This window comes from Blennius ocellaris (assembly GCF_963422515.1).
Source record: "Blennius ocellaris genome assembly, chromosome: 6".
Lineage (NCBI taxonomy): Eukaryota > Metazoa > Chordata > Actinopteri > Blenniiformes > Blenniidae > Blennius > Blennius ocellaris.
Window position 1 is genome coordinate 28,394,261 of NC_137655.1, and position 20,111 is coordinate 28,414,371.

Here is a 20,111-nt window from a genome sequence, read left to right on the forward strand (position 1 = left end):
GATTGCAAGGTCTTGTTCCTTGCTCAAATCCCTCGCCTTGCTCCCTGATGATTATTTCCATTCTTGACTCCTCGTTGTTCTCGTTGTTTCTTGTTCCTCGTTCTTGAGGTTTGAGATGAAAAAGCATTTCTAAATGAAGAAAAAGGTAAAAAGGTACACTACTCAAAGATTGTAAAGGGTTTCAGAAAGGTTTTCAAGATTGTCTCAAACACCGTAAAAGGACTGAATATTGTTCTTCAATAGAGTATGTGGCGGAAACACAGAATATTCTCCCAGAGAGATTTTGCTTCATAATTATTCAAAGGTAAAGAACTAATAAAAAAAAAAAAAATAGTTGGTTGGTTCACACACACACACACACACACACACACACACACACACACACACACACACACACACACACACACACACACACACACACACACACACACACACACACACACACACACACATGAATAAGGAGGCTTTCATGTCAAGGTGTTGGGGTGAATCCATTGTTTTGTTCAGCATGCGCTAACAGCCTGTATGTGGCTGCCCACTAGCCATGCTGCCGCCTCCTACTCACTCAAACTCCACATTAGTGAGGCTGCCAGGTGAAGGCAGACAGTCTCTCCTCCACCAGCCAACCAGCACACAGGATTATTCCTAGTCTTCCTCAAACACTTACTGTACTTTGAGCACCCACACAAGGACAGAGAGAGATGTCGGCCATGCAGATGAATGCACACTCTAATGCAGCATTTGAAGCATATATTGAGTCATGTTTGAGTAATTTTTTTTTTTTTTAACGTACATAGTAACAGCCACACAGAAGCAATATTCCCTGATAGATAAAACATGATTTTGACACACCAATCAGCAATATTATTAATACCATCCACATGAAATCCACAGTACCGGTATATTTAACTTGATTGAATCTGTGAAATCAAAAATCAAAATGCAAGTTAGTACATTTACACAAATATATCTAGTATTGAAGTTAGTTAGTATTTGTTCAGAATATACAGCACTGTGGTTTTTTGTGTGGAACATGAATGAAGTAATGTGAGCTAATCTTTTCAAATTCATCCACAATAAAAAACTGTCTTATACATGCGGTATCTTTCTTCATTCAGTATTTCAAAATAAAAATAAACCCAATAATACAATACCTATAAGACATCAGCATTCCCAAGAACCACAGATGGAAAGAATGAAGATATACAAAGGCAAAATTAAGTTCAGTTCACTTGATTGTTCATGTTAAAAACAAAAATAATGTAAGTAGTTTAAACAAAGAATAATCTTGCTTGATCAACATAAGTAAATAATGCAAAAAAGTTGCCTTATTTTATGTAGACCTAGTAGAACATTCTATCATTGAAGACTAAGAAGTGCTTCGTCATCTGGCACCAAAACATCAAATCCTTTAAATCATTTAAGTTCTGAACTCATATTTTTACTTTATTCACAATTATTGATATATTTGCTCAGGTTGGACCAAAGTGACAGGCAAATATTTAAAAAGTTAAAAAAAATATACTGTAATGCAAACGCTATTTTATGCTTGACACACGGGCGTGACGTACAGAACATAGATGTTTGGAATCAGCATGAGAGAACGTGTGTATCATTTATACTACATGTGGCTCCCGCTCCCAAACTGCAGAGGACAGTGCATGGCAAATATACTTCCACCACAGCATTAAATTAGAGCAGAATAAGACGACTTCTCTTTGACACCAGCAGGTGATCATGCAAGTGGATACCAGAGCATGCAACTATTGTATAGATTTTAATTTTCCCTCTGTTGAGGGGTCAAATCTTGTGTTTTCAGTGTAGATGTGCAGCTTTATGCTTTTTGTGTCTTTAAAACCAAGCCTTCAGTCTGTCTCGTCAGAACATTTTGGAGGCGTACGGAGCAGCTGAAAAACCACGTAATTAAAAAAGCATTAATCAAGTATTAAACAGCCGTAAATGTGGACTCAGTCTGGCCATGTTTACACATCTACAGGTTTTCTTAAAAACTGATATTTCCAGTGACGTGTGTGAGCACCAGGGCTGGGTAGACAGTGTGTTGCTTAAGCAGACCACCAATGTTGACACCAAGGACTTGTGGATTAGCAAATTTCAATGAGATTTTCAATTCCAATTGCAATCAGCGGAGGCTTTTATTGTGACACACCAAACTGGAGTGACATGGCAGGACAACATGACAGACAAAACCCTCTGGATTGAGGACTTCCAAATATCAAACTAAACTATACTAGATCAACTGATCAACTACATGAACTAAGCAACAAAAAGACTCTCCCAACAAGATAGATCTCATGGCATGGCAGCGCTTCTGTTGTTTATGTTGGAAACACAGAAACATGGAGAAAATGTCAACAACTCTGATGGCAGAGCTGTCTGTGGTGGCGAAACCACTCCCCCAGAATGTCTGCTACCCAGATTGACATGAAAGTAGGAACGTTGTTCTTAGCTTTCCTTTGCGGAAGGTCTGGTAGCTCAGGTATTGGTCTCCCATCTTTTAAAAGCTGCTGTTTTTCCTCAAAAGAAAGTTGTGAAAATGTATTTATCGTCTAGAGCGCTGTCATCCTGCCGGTTAACCCACCTACTAGCTAGAGAGCGTAGCAGCGCCATATCAATTCAATAATGCACTGTGAAGGTATGTATAGTGTTTAGCATAGCACAGTTATGTAGAGATCTGCTTTTTTATGTAAATGATTTTCATCTTGGAAAACTGACTGCGCATGAGCAAACACACCAAGACACTGGATATGACCGGCGAAAGCAGAGCAGCAGTGCCTTCAAGAGGGGGTGTGGCCTTCGGGAGAGGGTGTGGCCTTAAAGAGAGGGTGTAGCCCGACAGCAGAGGCAGGAGCAGTAAACTGAGCTCATCGACTTACTTTTGGCTCAACCACCAGCTTTGGGTACGTTCACACTGCAGAGAAATGCAACCCTGCTCTGATTTTCTGTTCACAATTGATCCATATTCGACCTGTTCTGTGAACGTTGCAGTTTTTTTTTCACACCAGACTCAGGCATCCATCATATGTGGTACCAAGTTGGACATGTATCTGAAGTCGATCCAGTCACAAACATGTGACTGCCTTGTTAATGGCGTGTGACTGACAATACGAATAAGAGTGTCAGGAAGTAGCTCCAACATAATGAAAAAAGTGGTGCTTTTAGTGGCTTTTTTTCTCAATCTCCTTTCCTACCCTATTTTGTCTCGATTTTGTCGGTTCCTTTTGCACAACTGCTTGAAAATTGATCTACATGCGCCGATCAGTGTTTCTTACCTTTTAAGCTTGTTCATTTAGCACAGTTGTGTGCTTATAACATCTTCTTTCTTTCTTTCTTTCTTTTTTTTTTACATATGTTGTACTTTTAATTACACATATAATAGTTTTATAGTTTTTATACAGCGGTTGAGATTTGGGCTGGATGTTAATGATATTTTTTCCTTCTTTGTTTTCATTTTTTCGGGGCAGTTTTTATTGCGGTGTGTGGGTTTTACATTGTGTTGGGGCTGGAAACAGTGAATCAGATTCAGCAATTTTACTACTGATTACCATTGCGTCCATATTTAATCCTCTTAGCAGTGTGCTTGGCGTGAAGTCACGGTGTCTTCTGCACTCTGTGGTCCGATAATGTTCACACAGCAGTCTGATAAGAGGTTGGGTTTAAAATGTAGTGCAATAATGCTAAACCATATGATCTCAGCAAGAAATTAGAATTGAGCATCAAGACCTGCAGTGTGAACGGAGCCTTAGTTGATTTGGGGCAGGGTCTAATTTGACCGATTTACTTTTGTCAATGAAAAACTCTTGCAACTCTTTTTCTCATTGGTACAAGGACATATATGGGATTGTAACACCTTGGTGTGATGATAAAGAAGCTCCTCAGACTCATTTTGAGATGAAAACTTTTGGATTTGTAGGGTCATAAGAAAGATTATCTAAAAAGACAGACCACTCAAGATTCTGTCAGACTGCCTTGACACCAGAGTTTGAAAAAAAATTAATAAATAAAAAGACAGAGACCCAGCGAATCAGCAAAGAACACGGCAAGTCAGTTCAACCACTGAGGCACTTTGCAGTTAAAATAACTAACATCTGTGTTAGTTTCTAAAAGTACAGACATCACAGAATACCAAAGGTATAGAACAAACAAACAATAGCAACTTTCAACAGTCAACCGTGACCTTAAAGAAGATCAGTTAAGGAGAACCAACCAAGAAGACTGAATGAAGCCAATCAGATAAGTGATAAAATGTCTCCCAAAACCAAGAAAACCTGATGCACTTATTTAAAAGTGGTCGTTGTTTCCCAGCTGGCTCTCAGCTCTGTCACTCCTAGATGATCCCTCCATTCTGACCAAGCCACATCAATAATTAAATCTCCAGCAAATTGCGGCACAGAAATTAATGAAGAGCGCTAATGAAATCAGCCATGACTCATCAAATACAGGATAAAACAGGAGCTTGATACTGTGAGCGAAATTTAGAGGCTGACAGTCCGTCCGGTGGCATTTCGTTGGTTTTGATCCCCTGCTTTCTACACCAATCCACTTTGTCCTTGAGCACTGTGAGGACCGCGGCTCAATGCTATGCCCACAGCAACGATTAGAAATTGCAGATATGTGTAAAGTACACGCACCACTTCAAGCGAATAACGCCAACGTGAGAAAAGGTCAGTTTGTCTTTGGCATTACAAAATGTCATCAACCTCAAAGAAATGTTTACTTTTACAGCAAAAAACATCTAAAACAACACATGCAGTCTGTTGTTCTTCTGAGAGAATGTTCCCATCATCTCTGCTCATGAGAGGCTTCTCACAACTTGTTTTCTGGAAATGCAGCAACTGTTGACCTGTTGGTCAACTCTGACCTGGGAAACGGTTCACAGGGAGACAGACCAACCAGCTGGACTCCACAGCAGCCAGTGGCAGACAAGCATACTGCCTCTTTCATGGAACCACCCGACCTTTCTGAGAAAAGATTCTGGTTTTGAACATATTTTTATCATTTAGAATGACGTTTCCCTGACTGCCCTGAGAGAACATGAAACATGACTTTGGAAGGTATTGTCAGTCATTGGGATTGAGTTTGGACTTGCTCCACCTACGATATTCTCGGAGCAAAGTCTCACTAATATTCTGTTGTTAACACAACTTTATGAGTCATAAGCAGCGCTGTCGTGTTTTTTGTTTTTTTTAAGAAACATTGCATGTGAAATGGCTCCATGTAATGAACATCTGTCCAAAGTATTTGTTTATTGTTATATCATTTCGGTATAATGTATTAGTTAAACATATTTGTCTCATCATGACCCGCCCTCATGCTGCTCAGTAAACATAGGCATTAACCAATCAAATCAGTGAATGCAGCGAGTTCTAGCCAAACAGAGGCAAGATGGCTTCATCATCCGAGCAAAAGACAAAAGGCAACCTGGCTGGGAGGAAACTTGTTGTTCATTCCCCCGCCACGGCAGACGTCATTAATTTGCGCCGCCGTCCAATTATTATGACGTCACTCAGTGGAGGTGCCACACTGACGTGATCGCCTTTCACTAACTCCTTTGGGAAGCCTCCTAACACCTTTCCTTAACCCGGTGATGTCATCCAGGGGGTTTAGGTAAAGTTCATAGATAAGGAATAGGGAGGGAGTTTTTGGATGTACCCATAGTATACCCACATATATCCTGGACAACACTGCTTCCTCTTCCGCATCCAACTTAATTTATGTGGCGTTTTATCGAGAGAATTATTATTGAAACAATCAGTGAAGAAATAATTAAAGTACTAATTACTAGTTACTCTTTTAAAAAAGTAACTTGGTCACTTGACTGATTACTTGTTTTTCAAAGTAAATAAACGTTTTTCATGAGCTGCTCCCCCCGAACACCCCATCTGCCATGTGATATTGGATGGAAACAGACATTCTTTTGAATTACAATAACTTTGGTAGCAGCCCCAATAACCATCTTTAGCAGCAGGAATGAATGAAGTCGCAGTGATGAGCTCTGGTTGCGTTAATTTTATGGAGCTATGTACATTTCAATGACTATTTTTCTTGATCGTGATCTTGGGCTTTTAGCTTTCGCCCAAATCAGCCATTATAGCAAGTCTTTGCAAATAGTGTACTGCAGTACAAGAGCTTCAATACTAAGCCACAAATCTTAGTTTTACCTAAACATGATTATAGTTCCTGTATTTTCTACTCATCAAGTCAAATATTTTGGGATCTCACAAGACCACAGAAAGTTTGTTCATTTCTAAGGAAAGACAATTTTCATTTGTCATGATACACAGTCATGACATATGAATTCGGACCAGGAATGTGGTTGACCATCACGCCAAGTGGGGGGGACCTTTTGTCACAGCAGAACCTCCCAGCTGAAAAGACGCTTCCCCCATGCACTCAGCCAGTCACTGATTGGTTGAAGCTCTCGATTCGACACGTTCAAATCCACAAACTTTCAAAAAAAGCCTGCAAAAGCAGTCTTGCAAGACAGTCTTGCAGTGAGCGTTCTCCGGTGAACACCCAGGAAGAGCTGCTTCCCAGCAGCTCTTCTATCTATCTATCTATCTATCTATCTATCTATCTATCTATCTATCTATATATATATTTGTATATTTGTAGGGATTTCTTATATGTAACTAGAAAGTCATAACAGCAAAGGTAATGGTGGTGACCTCAGCATCACAACAGAAGAAGATGGGAAAACCAAAAAGGTCTGTAAATCACAGTTCAAACCAAGGACAGTGTGGCCTAGAGGCCAGAGAATTGGACTTGGCAGGAGGACAGGTCACCACTGTGGGTCCTGGAGTGAGCTGACAGCATCACACCTCCATATCGATCGGTCTGAGAGCCACTGTCAGGCTGTAGCTCCACAGATTGACCATCATGTCTCACAGCAGGATTACGTCGAGCAGAAGCTGGGTGCGCAGTCCAACGACCACGAACACAAACACTGCGACAAGGACAAAATCACAGACTCCCAAACACACGAGGAGACGTCAGAACTTCTGACATTTTTCGGTAAGTCAACTGAGGAAAAATAAAAAGCTCTCCCACTTAGAAAATAGGCAGAAAAATAGAGGTGACCTCAAAGACAAGTACCAGAAAAGTGGGCAGAAACGAAATGCTGACCTAAGAGCATTATATTTTGGAAATACTGAAATACTTTTCAAAGCAAACACACAGACAGATATGTTTTCTTGTATCCAGGGACGTTACATTGACTTGCTTTCTTTTTCAAATCTGAAAAACATGTCTTCCTGATGGGGACATGCTTTTTGTTGCCACGGCGACATGAGTTAGTCGACTAGATAGTGTGCAATCAAGTTCATGTGCACACACGCACGCACACAGACACACACACACAAAATGCACTGACTTGCATCCATCTTCTTCAATTTTAACCCAAGCTTTGAAAAAACTCAAAAAACTTTCTTCATGGAGATTTGATTTTCTTCTCATAACGAGTGAGAAAAATTCCCCCAGGGTGGGACTTCTGGTGAAGTGATGACCTTTAGTCTCAGAGGTCCCGGGTTACAATCCCATTTTAAGAGCATGAAGCTTGAAAGAAACAGTCTTTGGTAAAACTTTGGTAAAACTTTGGTAAAAGTTGCTCTGAAACAATGGAGCAACTTCTGAAAAATGAACTCCAGCCACTTTTAGGCTCTGTTTACATGTTTCAAGTGAAAATACATCGTTATTGTGTAGTCATTTCAGAAAAGTTTCACATTTACAAGGAAACGTTGGCCCATTTACACAGAAATAGTGAAATAGTGAAATAATGATTTTAATGCCTCCGGTGTGTCGCAGTTCAATAATTCCCTCATTGTACTGAAACAGCTGACGACATTAAACAGATCATCTTGAAACATCTATCAAAAACAAGTCCTGCTTCAGATAAAACATGAAAACACAACAAATGATTGACAGTTCATTTGACCCACCGTAGTGGATCTGAAGTGTATTTTGACAGATATGAATTAAAATTTGGCTTTGAACTGTATCAGTAACACTAGTTCAATAGTACTTTAAAAATGTGATATTAAAATGTATGTATTGAAATGTAAAGCATCACATTTCTAAACACATCACATTTCTAAACATCTCAGGTCTTTTTACTTGAAATGTCACAATCAGTCCACTTCGATCTGAACAGTATGCGAAGGTTCACAGCAGGGGGTTAGACCCCAGGGGGTTAGACACCAGGCCCTGTAAGAGGCTCCAATACACGCAGAAATTAAACAATTGTTTCTTTTTTCAAATACAAAACAATTTAACAGTAATAAAACAGTTTTTGGACATTTCATTGTATTTTGCAACACAAAGTTTCATTAAAATTGGCTTGACATTGACATTTTTGTAATTTTCTGTCGTAATTGTTGTTTTTTGTTGAAATAAGTCCAATGAACAGTAATAAATACGCATCCATTTTCATTTGTTTTGTTTTTTCATATCCATGTTCCCAAACCATGAATAAAATTTACAGTAAAACTGTGTCATATTTATTCTCGCCCACTCTTTCTGCTTGTGTTATCTAACGCCCTTTTCATCTGTCCCCTCTATCACGAATCGCACCACGAGTTTTTGCATGCACACAATTCTGTTTAGAGCAAAAGTCGGCATATTAATGTAGAGCCAGATTGCACCAGACAATGGAAAACCAACAGAGCAGCATAATGAAGGAGCACGCTGGGAAAAAGAAAGAAAAAAAAGTTCTATTGGAGAAATGGATGCGGTAGAAATCCAGCAGCAGTTCCACATCAGGAGCAAATATAATGTCACAGAGAAGACTGGTGGATTGTTTTCGGAGGGGATTTGGAGGAAGGAGTGTGTGCGAACATGAAAGAACAGATGGAGGAATAAAGCAGCGGATGGAGACAGATATTGTGGAGATCCAGACGGTAAGATGGTGTTTACATTCCACAGTCATGTTCCTGCCATCTTATCTGTTTCAGGGATTATCTGATGGACTGACAAAGGCCTACCTCCTCCTCTTCCTTCTGCTCCTCGTCCTCCTCCTCCCACTTCTCACAGGGAGAACCAAGGAGAAAACAAATACATTGTATTTACTTCTATTAGTTTCATTAAAAGCTTCTCGACCTAAATCTTCTTTCTTCATTGGTTCTTGGAAGATTTTTCATATTTTTGGGAAAAATAAAAAACGTTCCTCAACGATTAGTTTTAGGGTTTCACCAACACTGACACCAGTATGGGGTTGAATAATGCATGGAGTATTTGTACTTGTGAAAGCTCCTCGACACAACTCGGTGAGTGTTACTTGACATCATGCGTCAGTAACTTTGGCCACAGGTGGACAAGAGAGCATGAGCAACTTCTGCGATTGTCGATATATCAAGTAAAATAAACAAATCAAGTGTAATGACTAATAACAAAGCTGTATTCTGCTGAACCAACTGTTGTCCCTGTCGTGTACCTCAGCGAGTGGTGAGAAGATACAATAAGACATAACACACAGAAATAACCTTAGAAATAGTAGCCTTATTGTACCATTATGACTCCTTCAGCATCTCTCATGCTGTGAAACGTTTGATTTTCTCCCCCCCCCTCCCCTCTGTCGATACCTCCCCTTCATATTTCCATGTCACAGGTGCTCCATCTCTGTCAGTGCTGGAACTTTAAGAGCAGAGAGGCTAATATATCTGTGACCTCGTACCGACCCAGGAACTGATACTACCTGTTACATTCCTCCAACGCCGAGACGCCTTGACCTCCTCAGATAACTGTTCATCTGTGAGAGCATAGCAACGCGGTCCACTAAAGGACAAGACAAGAGGAAGGCTCAGTGCAAACACATCATGGTGTTGCCAGTTTGGGAAGGTATATGTGAAAGGAATGTGAGGGGAAAAGTGGTCGACAGCCTTTGAACAACGGCGACGCAGGGATTGTCGGTACAATACTTCAGCTCTGAAGTCATGTAAAAATATGTGAGCGGGAGACGAATCAATATTCCATCTCCTGTAAGTACCTGGCTGGTTGTGGAAGAAAGAAGCATCCTTGTGTTGTTTTCTATTAGTCCACGAAGGAATGTGAGGAGGGATACAAAAAAAAGGATGAAGGTGAAAGAAAGACTGGTGAGCATCAATTCCCTTGTCAAGCATAAAAAAAAGTTTGCCCATCAAAAGTTACTTCTTTTTTTTTCTTGACATCAGTGACATAATTCACAGCACACCTGGCAGAACTGCATCGCAAACACAAAGACAAACAAGACCGAAACAGAAGCGACAAACAAGAAAGTTAGTCAGGAATGAAAAAAAAGATAAAGCTACCTGCAACCCTTTTACACATTTCCAGTGAAAACGGAAAAGTTTCCCTGCTCGGAGTCACTGAAAACACAACTTTTTAAAATGCTCCTGCTCCATCTCCGAGAAAACCTTTCTGAAACACTGCTACTGCGCATCACGACTGCAGTTAATCTTTCTTCTGCACATGCTCAGTAGATGATCAGACCAAAGTTTCCTCCAGAGAGTCAGGACTCACAGCCCATATTCTCCTGGACTTGGTTCTTTTTTTTTGACAGTCACCATAATAACAATCCAACTTGGTAGTTTTATTTCAACTGTCACCATAATAATAATCAAACTTGGTGGTTTTATTTTGAGAGTCACCCAAGCTGTCTGTATTAATTGCTCCAATTGTTAATGCTTATAGTGTATTGTTTTCTGCATGCATGTGTGTGTCTAACTACACAGGTTTGTGAAAATGCTGCATTAACTTGAAACTTTTCTGAAATAAAAATGCAAAAACGAGGCATCTCATTTTGTGTCATTCTGTTAATAGCTAATTATGAATGTGAGCAAATTAAAATCTCTTGTGGGGTTCCTCAAGGCTCCATCCTTGGACCCTTGTATTTAACATCTATATGCTCCCACTGGCTCAGATCAGCAATATTGCAACATCTCTGATCATAATTACAGATGACACACTGCTCTATGTATCAGTCTCATGCCCCCTTATACCGATTGAGCAAATGCATAAATGAAATAATGAGTGGATGTGTCAGAACCTTTTACAACTCCACTCTGAGAAATCTGAGGTCATTGTTTTTGGCCCCAACACACTGAGGGTGGAGCACATTACACCACCACACTGAGGGTGGAGGGTGCAACTTTTGATGCGTTTATTTATCCTGATCAAGCAAGATTGTTCTTTTTTTTTTGAACTACTTACTTTTCACATGACAAATTTAATCCAGTGAAAGTGAACATAATTTTGTCTTTGTATATCTATATTCTATTCATCTGTGATGCTTGAGAACACTGATGGCTTATGGGTATTGTAGTATTTGGTGATTTGAAATACAGTCGAGATGTGATAGAGACGAGATAAAGACTGGCTCGTGCTACTTAAATTATTCATGTTTGGAAAAAAAAATTCTTGTATTTTGAACAAATATAGTTGAGTTCAATAATAGATTTATTTGTGTAAAGACAGTAACTTCAATTTTTATGGTTGATTCAATAAAAATAAATGTACTTCTCAGATTAGTTTTCCTCGGTGTTGTGAGTGAAACCGGTTTAGTATTCAGTTGCTTCAAATGTGGATTTATATTAATCTGCATACATCCAGTCTAGTTTAGTTGATTCGAGTCAAGATTATCGATATAGTTACAGTCGCTATATCAGTTACTTACTTCCCATTTAAGAAACGACAGAAAGAAGAATTTCAGCTCCCCTCCCCCTCTCCCACCCGTCAAGCACTCTGCCACTTTCCACCACACACACACCTACACACACACCTACGCACACACACACACGCGCGCCGCGGTCCCCCGCCGCTCTGATTGCAGTGGAGATCACATCAGAGGAGGTGAGCGAGCTGCGTCAGTGGGTGGCTGCTTGGACGGAGCATGTGGGTGGATCACAATCAGACCCACCAACTAATCTGAGCACCACATCCCACAAAAACTACAAAGAAGAAGAAGAAAGAGACGGAGGGTGGAGAACAGGGACACCAAGCTCAGAATATGCAGAAGCATCTGACGTCCACGTCTGGAATCCCACAGTGAGGGATCCGGGCGGGTGATGCTGCCGTGAAGGGCAGGATACAGTTTGCATGCATATTCGAAGTTCAATAGAATAGAAAATTACATAATTTGTTTGAACATATGCAGGCTATACATTTTGAATGTACTTGTTCTTTGTCTGAGTGGTTTTATTGCCTTCAATAACATATCTTTAGTATATTATTGGCTATTAACTCCACAGTTTAAAAATGTCTCTTTCCCATGTCTGACATTCTTCTTGTAACGTAAACAACAACACTGACTGTAAGAAATAGTTCTGTGAAGTTAGAGTTAGAATTGAGGATTTGGCGATTTCAATACAGTTACTAACTTAAATAAAAACCTATATTGAGTCAAGTCTGATACGTCAAGGTTTTTATGTATAGCTTCAGTTAGTCATCACACAATTTCATTGTGGTTTGTTACTGATATAGTTTTATAATTATCTACATAATTTCCAAGTGTAATTTAGTTTCCTGTTATCTCATCCATTTTTAACTATTCTAGATCAGGGGTATCAAAGGCATTGAGGTTCAGGTTCCACATTCAGCCCAGTTTCATCTTGAGTAGGCCAGAAGAGTAAAATAGAACAATGATAACCTTTAAATGTAACTTTAAAGTTGTCCTTTGTTGTCATGCAGTTGAACGTGATGAAAAAATGTCCATATTTTTGCAAAACACACAAAAAAAATTGCTACGGTACCATAGTTAAATTTACCCATACCTTACATAATGTAGTATTGTCTGTACTACCTCACATCCTTCTGGACTTCATCAAATGCTTCTCAGAGAAAAACTATTTTTCAGAATGTGCAGAGGTGGTTTGAGTCAATACAGAGCCTCCATGTGTCGTCTGTGTGTAAAGTTAGGCTTAATGCCATTTAATATACTATATACTATACTCTGTATAGGTAAATTGCTCACATTTAGTACTCATACTAATTCTACTCATCTTTTAAAACAGTGGTATCTTTATGAATCCAATTTGTTCCTATATCATCTTCCATTCAAATAAGACTTATCTTCTAGTTCGATAATATGACTTAAGCCCTCATCACGTCATACATTGACAATAACCATGAGGAGACCGGAGCTCTGTATGCCTGTGTAACTCTGATGGGACGTAAAAAAACTGCAAGACGAGCAGGTGCTGAATGACGACGCAGCATAAATAATACCGAACCACATTAAATCACATTCTTTTTACTCAAAAGAAAACAAACCACTATAAATCAACATGATTGTATCTTACATTTTCAAATTAGCCACAAAAGTGAAACTTGTGTATGTTATTTGGGGGGAAGTATTTGGATGGTTTCAGTTAAACTTCATTACCATAGTTAGTCATTCTGGATGATGATAATTCAGTGCAGCTGTCAAAATATTAACTGTATTAGCTGTAAGGGCATGTTTCCATCACTGATTCATCCGTTGAAAAGTGTCCAGGGAGTTGTGCAAAGTCTGCTTCCGCTTTACAATAACAAAGTGCAGCCATGGCGGGTTTGAGAAATCATCTCTGACGGTGCTGAAAACTCTCCCCGGACACATCCTGTGCCTGAAAGTATGACACTCTGAGGAAACTATTTCCTACGACTCCGTGGAGACGCAGAGTCTCGCTGGAGGAAACGCTGAACGCTCGTCACCCCTCTCTTCCCTACAACATCTCATTTCTCTACATCCTGGGTGTATGATTTTCATAGTTGCTCTCTTAGTCTCTACCCCACCCTTCCTGGTCTGCCTCCTCTCCCTCCCTCTCTCTCTCTCCACTGATTGCCTACGCATTCATTCTGCTACGCTTGCCTGCTCACTAATGGCCATGGCAGGTGTTCTCCCAGGTGCCTGAACAGAACGGCCCGGGCTGAGCCTTTTAAAAGCCCTGGCATCAGCACCTCACCACCCCCCTCCCACCATCTCGCCTGCCTGCTTCTGGCATGAGCTGACTTCAGCGGCCTCTGCCACAGAAAGACCTGGCATGCGCATACTTGTCTGCTTTCAGACACACGCATTGAGTGGGAAAACTGTCCAGGTCTCTCTAATGGGGCTCCATTCCATACCACACAAACAAACTGCACACACAACACAGGGCAAGTTGAAACTAAAAGAGGGAAGGGATCAATAGTACTGGTGACACTGGTGTGTGATTACAGGTTATTACAGAGGCCGACCATGGAAACCAAGCCCTCCGCCCCCCGGAACAAGCCCTTTCAGATGAACAGGAGAGCATTGAGACCAGAAGACACTTCAGACCACATTCTGCGGTTTGCTTTTCAATCAATCACCAAGTTATTTCTAAACGGGGTCGTATGACTTTCACCTGTTCACAATGGATGACCTTTATTTTGAGGTGGATCCAGTCATGCTTTGCATCCCACCGGGTCCACTTTCATAGATCGGCTACGTTTCTTCAGCCGTTAACTTTCACTTCTGTGGTTGATGCTGAAATAAGGTCAAATCCTTAACTTTAAAAAGTATGCTTAACATTAAAGTTAGGATTGCAGTGTTGTGAGGTGGAAGAAGTAAGAAAATTCACCTTGGTAACTTTTTGATTACAAGCACTCAAGTCTTATTTAACTGTGTAAAGTATGTGTGCAAAGTCAAGGGTAGGTTACAGCAGATTGTGCTTGTGCTTTTTCATATGCAATGTTTGGGAGCATCATCAAATCAAATAATCACAATAGTCACTCATGCTTACCCAGTTGATGTTTTTTTAAATTTCTTTCTTTCTTTTCTTTTCTTTTCTTCATTTTAATGTCTTTATTATACTTGGCACCGTGATAACTGTTTTGTCAGTGCTGCTGCATTAATAACTTGCAAATAGGAAATAGCTTTTTCTGAGTGACAATAAGACATATGAAATAATTTAATGTAATTTTGACTAAGTTCCAATTTACTTTCCAGTTTACTTTCCACTTTCCCACTGACTCCCAGTCTAGAATTTCTAGGGACTTGGTATTTTAATCATCAAGAGTCACTGTAATAACAATCCAATTTTGTCATCTGTCCATACAAATGTCTGTGTACTCCCACTGTTAATGATTACGGAGTGTTATTCTCTGCATGTATGTGATTTCATTATAAAAACATGCAACAGCACCCACTAGTGGCCCAACATGTCAACTATCTAATTTTCAGCATTTCTGCTGTTTCCACATAAATGGACATAGCTTTCAAAACATTGCTGTGTAAACACGAAACTTTTCTGAAACGAAAATGCAAAAACAATGTGTTTTTACTTGAAACGTCATGTAAAGGGTACTTAACGCTGTTTGTGTCTGTGATTAGAGAATAAACATGTTCCCTCTGCAACATGTAAAAATGGTAAAGCCATGCTCAGGTGAGGAACACAGATCCTGAATCAGGTAATAAATAAACCCCAACAAAATACTTCTACAAATAGCTGCAAGCAACAAACACTTCAGCCCTGAAGTGACAAACTTTTTTGGCAAAACTCTTGACTTTATGAGCCATCTGTGTACATGTACGTAATATCTCCTGTCCTTAAAATAAACATAAAAACACACTGACTCCTGCATAAAAAAAGCGATCTTGATTCAGCAGTATTGCGTACTATAAAAGTGGCATAAAATCGTCCTTTCTTGGCAAAAGTCTGTGAATTACGTTCAGCCATCACACTATCACGTTAAGCCTCCATTCATGGAACATCACGGTATGGAAGCAGCTCTGTTTCAGTCTTGAATTTCATTTATAGTTTTATGGTTCTTATTCTACTGATCACACTGCTACTTGACAGTCTTGATTTCAACATATTGGTAGATCGACCAGAATACTGGGTGGGCATTCGTGGCAGAGCATCAGTTTTAAACTTTTGCATTAAGACAGGAACATCTTTGTGACAGCTGTTAATTTTATGTCTGAGCCCAACAAAATTACAGGCGGAGTTCCACAAGGCTTTGTTCACGGCCCGCTATTGTTTGACATTTACATGCTTGCACTGGCACAGCCCACCTAACAAAAATATTGCACACAGAGTTCCACAGTACTCTAGCCTTGGCACACTCTTGTTTGATATGTACATGCTTGCCCTGGTTCTAATCCAGAACAACAATAAGTTAAATAGCATGTACATCATGAGGATGATACACTGATTTATATCAGTCATTCACCTTGGGACTATAGCCCAGTACAAACACAAAGTAGGTATTGTGAACAGGTCAACATTGGTGTGCTTGAATTTTATTCATCACACCACTGCTGATGTTGACAGGAGCTAATAATGCATTTATCCGAAAGAAGACTATTCAAACTCTCTTTACTGGTCTTCCTAAAATCTGGTGCAGATTCTGTTAGCTTGAGTCTCATAAACACAAAAATTGTCACTCAGAATTGACCTCAAGATAAAGCTAAAGCTCGACAAGCTCGGAGTGGTTCAGACCCACTATACATTTCTCATATTCTACATCAGTATAAACCATCAAGACCTCTGTGCTCATCTGGATCAAAGCTTTCCATTTCCAGAGTCAGAAAAATACACACAGAAGCTGCTTTAGGCTTTCCTGCAACAAATCCATACATATTTATTCTTTACAGGTTTTTTATAAGTGCTTCAGCTTTTATTCTGTGCATTTGACTTTTCTCCATAGCCCAGTCATATTAGTGTCAATTCATAAAGAAGCTCCCTCATAATGAGGAAAACTCTGGGTCATGAGGGAGAGCAGATGACTGAACTTGCAAAGAAGGCTGATGTGTATAATGCATCAGTGTCTGACAGGCGGTTGAGATATTTCAGGAACGAATCTCTTTTCATGTCGAAGCAGAGGCTCGGAGAGGCAAGTGGGAGATTTTTGGGGTTTATTTTTTTGTGCGGTAACACAACAAAAGAGAGTATTTTAGGATGACGCCCTCCTGTGTCTTCTTGGATGTATTTCGTTTACTGGCAAATGAGCATGAGTGTAGAGACCTTCCCCTCGGCTTCACTGGACAGTTTATATGATGTTCTCATTGATTTCTGCTTTGGCATCACAGGCAACACCTCCACATCAGCCAGGTCAATGAAGTATCTACATCATTTCTCTATAGCTCACAGTAATCAGAAGACCTCTGTGTGTGTGTGTGTGTGTGTGTGTGTGTGTGTGTGTGTGTGTGTGTGTGTGTGTGTGTGTGTGTGTGTGTGTGTGTGTGTGTGTGTGTGTGTGTGTGTGTGTGTGTGTGTGTGTGTGTGTGTGTGTGTGTGTCAGAGAAAGAAATATAGGTTGCTTATTTTCCCTTGCTTCAGATGCACGTGTGCATCCTTCCCACGTGTCACAACGATGTCAAGATGGCAGATGCCTTTCAGGACAAAGAGAACAGCTTCACAGAGATGCAGAGAACAACACAACCCGGGAGGAAAACAAATGAAAACCCTCATAAGTCAACTTCTCTCCTCCAAAACGAGACAACTAGGACATGCAGACAAAGGGCGCATTGATATCAGCAGTGACACACGGGTGGCAGCTGTACACATCATGTCACTCACTTGTGGCCACTGTGAAAGGAGACTTTGTCACACCAAGTCGAGCCTGGTGATGTGCTTTCATCCTCTGTGGAAATGTAGTGCAAATTAATGCAGTGCCTTGTTTGTGAAATAATAACGTAATTGATGCTGCAGGGTTGAGTTCTACTGTTGGTTGCTTGAATAAAAAGGTTACACATGTAGGGCAATAACAAGTGGTAGTTTTGCCTCAGCATACGTTATACTGAATTTTTACATCTCCCATTTTAAATATACCGTCAGCACTAGAGTGAAACAAACATATGATTACAATGCACTGATTTTATTTGCAGATATTTATGGAAAATAAAGGGTTTTTGTCCTTTCACAACCTGTTTACACAGCAATTTCAACTGAAAAAGGGGAATATTTGGAGGAGTTTGAGTGGCTGTGTACACGAAAACGGCACTCAGAGCTACTGCAAATCTAGCTATTTGAGAATGGCTCCCAATGGGGAACTTTTTGAAAATGCTCCAGCCCTGTTGTTGTAGAAACAGTCAGCAACAAAACTTTTGTTCGGGCTCCATCTCCCTGCTGCTGTTATGCCTGCGATCCACGGCCATACTACATAGTTCTTCTGCACATAAACAAGTAAATGGGCGATAACATTTACCTCCAGAGTGTCATGACTCTCAGTCCATATTCTCCTGGGACTTGGTTGTTTTATTTTGACAGTGCAACTTGGTCATTGCGCCATACAAATGTCTGATTTCTCCCTTTGATAATGTTTTTAGTGTATTCTTCTTGCATGTTTGTGTGGTTTCATAACAAAAACAACCAACATAACGCAGTGACCCAACATACCAACAACATCGTTTTTAGCTTTTCTGCCATTTCCGTGGAAACAACAATCAGATGTGTTTTCATTTGACACATCATGGAGCTAAGGACTCACATTGATGGAGCAATCACGTTCTGTGGTGGTGCATTTGCTCTCTGGGACAGATTCACAAGCAGGTTTTCTTAAGTATCCAATCTTCTTGCTTTACTATTTTCCCTTAAGAGTTACTATAGCGGATCATCTTCCATATCCTTCTTCCTCAATGCGTCCATGAATCACGTTATGGGCCTTTGTTTTCTGCTCTTGCTTGGCAGCTCTTCATCCATTTCCCCACATAGCTATCATCTCTCCAACATAAAAAAAAATACTTAACTTCTTACAATAGAGAAACCAAGCAAATTTCCTAACTTGCGTAGATTAATTAAATTAGCCTCGCAGCAGGAAAACGTTAAAAAGATATCCCTCAGTTATTTTAATCATAGAAACTGAGCACAGCCTGAGTGAAACAAAGTCTTTTTATATTCGCTCTGAGATGGTGACACAGGACTTTAGATTACGTCGTTCCACAGTGAGTCCCGCTTGTCATTTGTGACGTGTGATGCAACTGTGGTGCAACTCAGTTCCCCACAGCTAAACACTCCGGATGATACCAAAGCTACTTTACCGCACAGCATTCACATCGCACGCACACACGCACGCACCCACGCACGCACCCACGCACGCACGCACGCACGCACGCACGCACGCACGCACACACACACACACACACACACACACACACAGTTTAATTATATCCTCTGCAACTTATTTATGTTGACTTTCACCCCAACATATGCGCTTCTCTCCTGGAGGCCGTTTTAACTGTCATACTGATAAATACTACTAGCTGTAACTTTTACAACACTGCATTGGGTTTTGCCTGAACTGGTTTGGCATTATAATTTTAGAAGTTGAAAAAAAGATGATTGTCGTGATTCACCACACAGAAGAGATGTGACAACCATTTAATGTGAGCTATGCTACCACTCCACTAGGTTTATCTGTCAGTGGCTGGCTTCACTGTAATTTTATTTTGCAAATGGCAAATCTGAGTCACTCACAGCCTTCCTGACAGGTAATATTATGGGGAAAGGGTTGTAGGCTTTCAGTATTTCCTGCAGTTTCTGGTTAACTGGGAAGGATATGACCTTCAGGAACAATCATGTGGCGCCTCCACAGACATTCCTGACATGGACTTTTATCGTCTCCAGGGAGACGTGGATTTAATGCTATTTCAGTCAGAAGGTGAGTTTTTGTACTTGTGCTATACTTGAATTTAATCCAGTAAATTAATTAGAAACACTTATTGAATTGATAGAAACATTGATTTATTTGATCATAAAGTCATTCCACAGGTCATATTGGACTCTCTGCATTTGTTTCCTGGGCCATATGTGTGAGACCTGATTTAAAGACACCTAATCATGTAAACTGTGGGAGGAAATTGTAGTACTCAAACATACACAGAAAAAACATACAAAGTGCACACAGGAGACCTGCAAGCTTGGAATCAAACTGAATATTCTGGCATCCACCGTTACATCGTGTTCATTAATGACCCCGGATCCAGTCGTGTTGTGGACTACCCACAACCCTCAGGTAGTCTTGGGCCTTGGTCTTGATTGGATCTCTGCCCCTTTAAGTCTTGGTCTTGACTTTAGGTTAGGCAACTTGAGTATAACACTATTGGATTGAAGTAAACTTGAAGGCTTAGGATTACCCTCCTTTCTACATTCCAAGATTAATCCAAAATTTTTATTATTTGATTA

The 20,111-nt window shown here is 40.2% G+C and overlaps 1 protein-coding gene across 1 annotated transcript in view; it reads right to left on the minus strand.

The window, feature by feature from the left end:
* sema5ba (sema domain, seven thrombospondin repeats (type 1 and type 1-like), transmembrane domain (TM) and short cytoplasmic domain, (semaphorin) 5Ba) overlaps window positions 1-20,111 on the minus strand; it is a 275,773-nt gene that overhangs the window by 107,092 nt on the left and 148,570 nt on the right. The gene's annotated exons all lie outside the window — the stretch shown is intronic.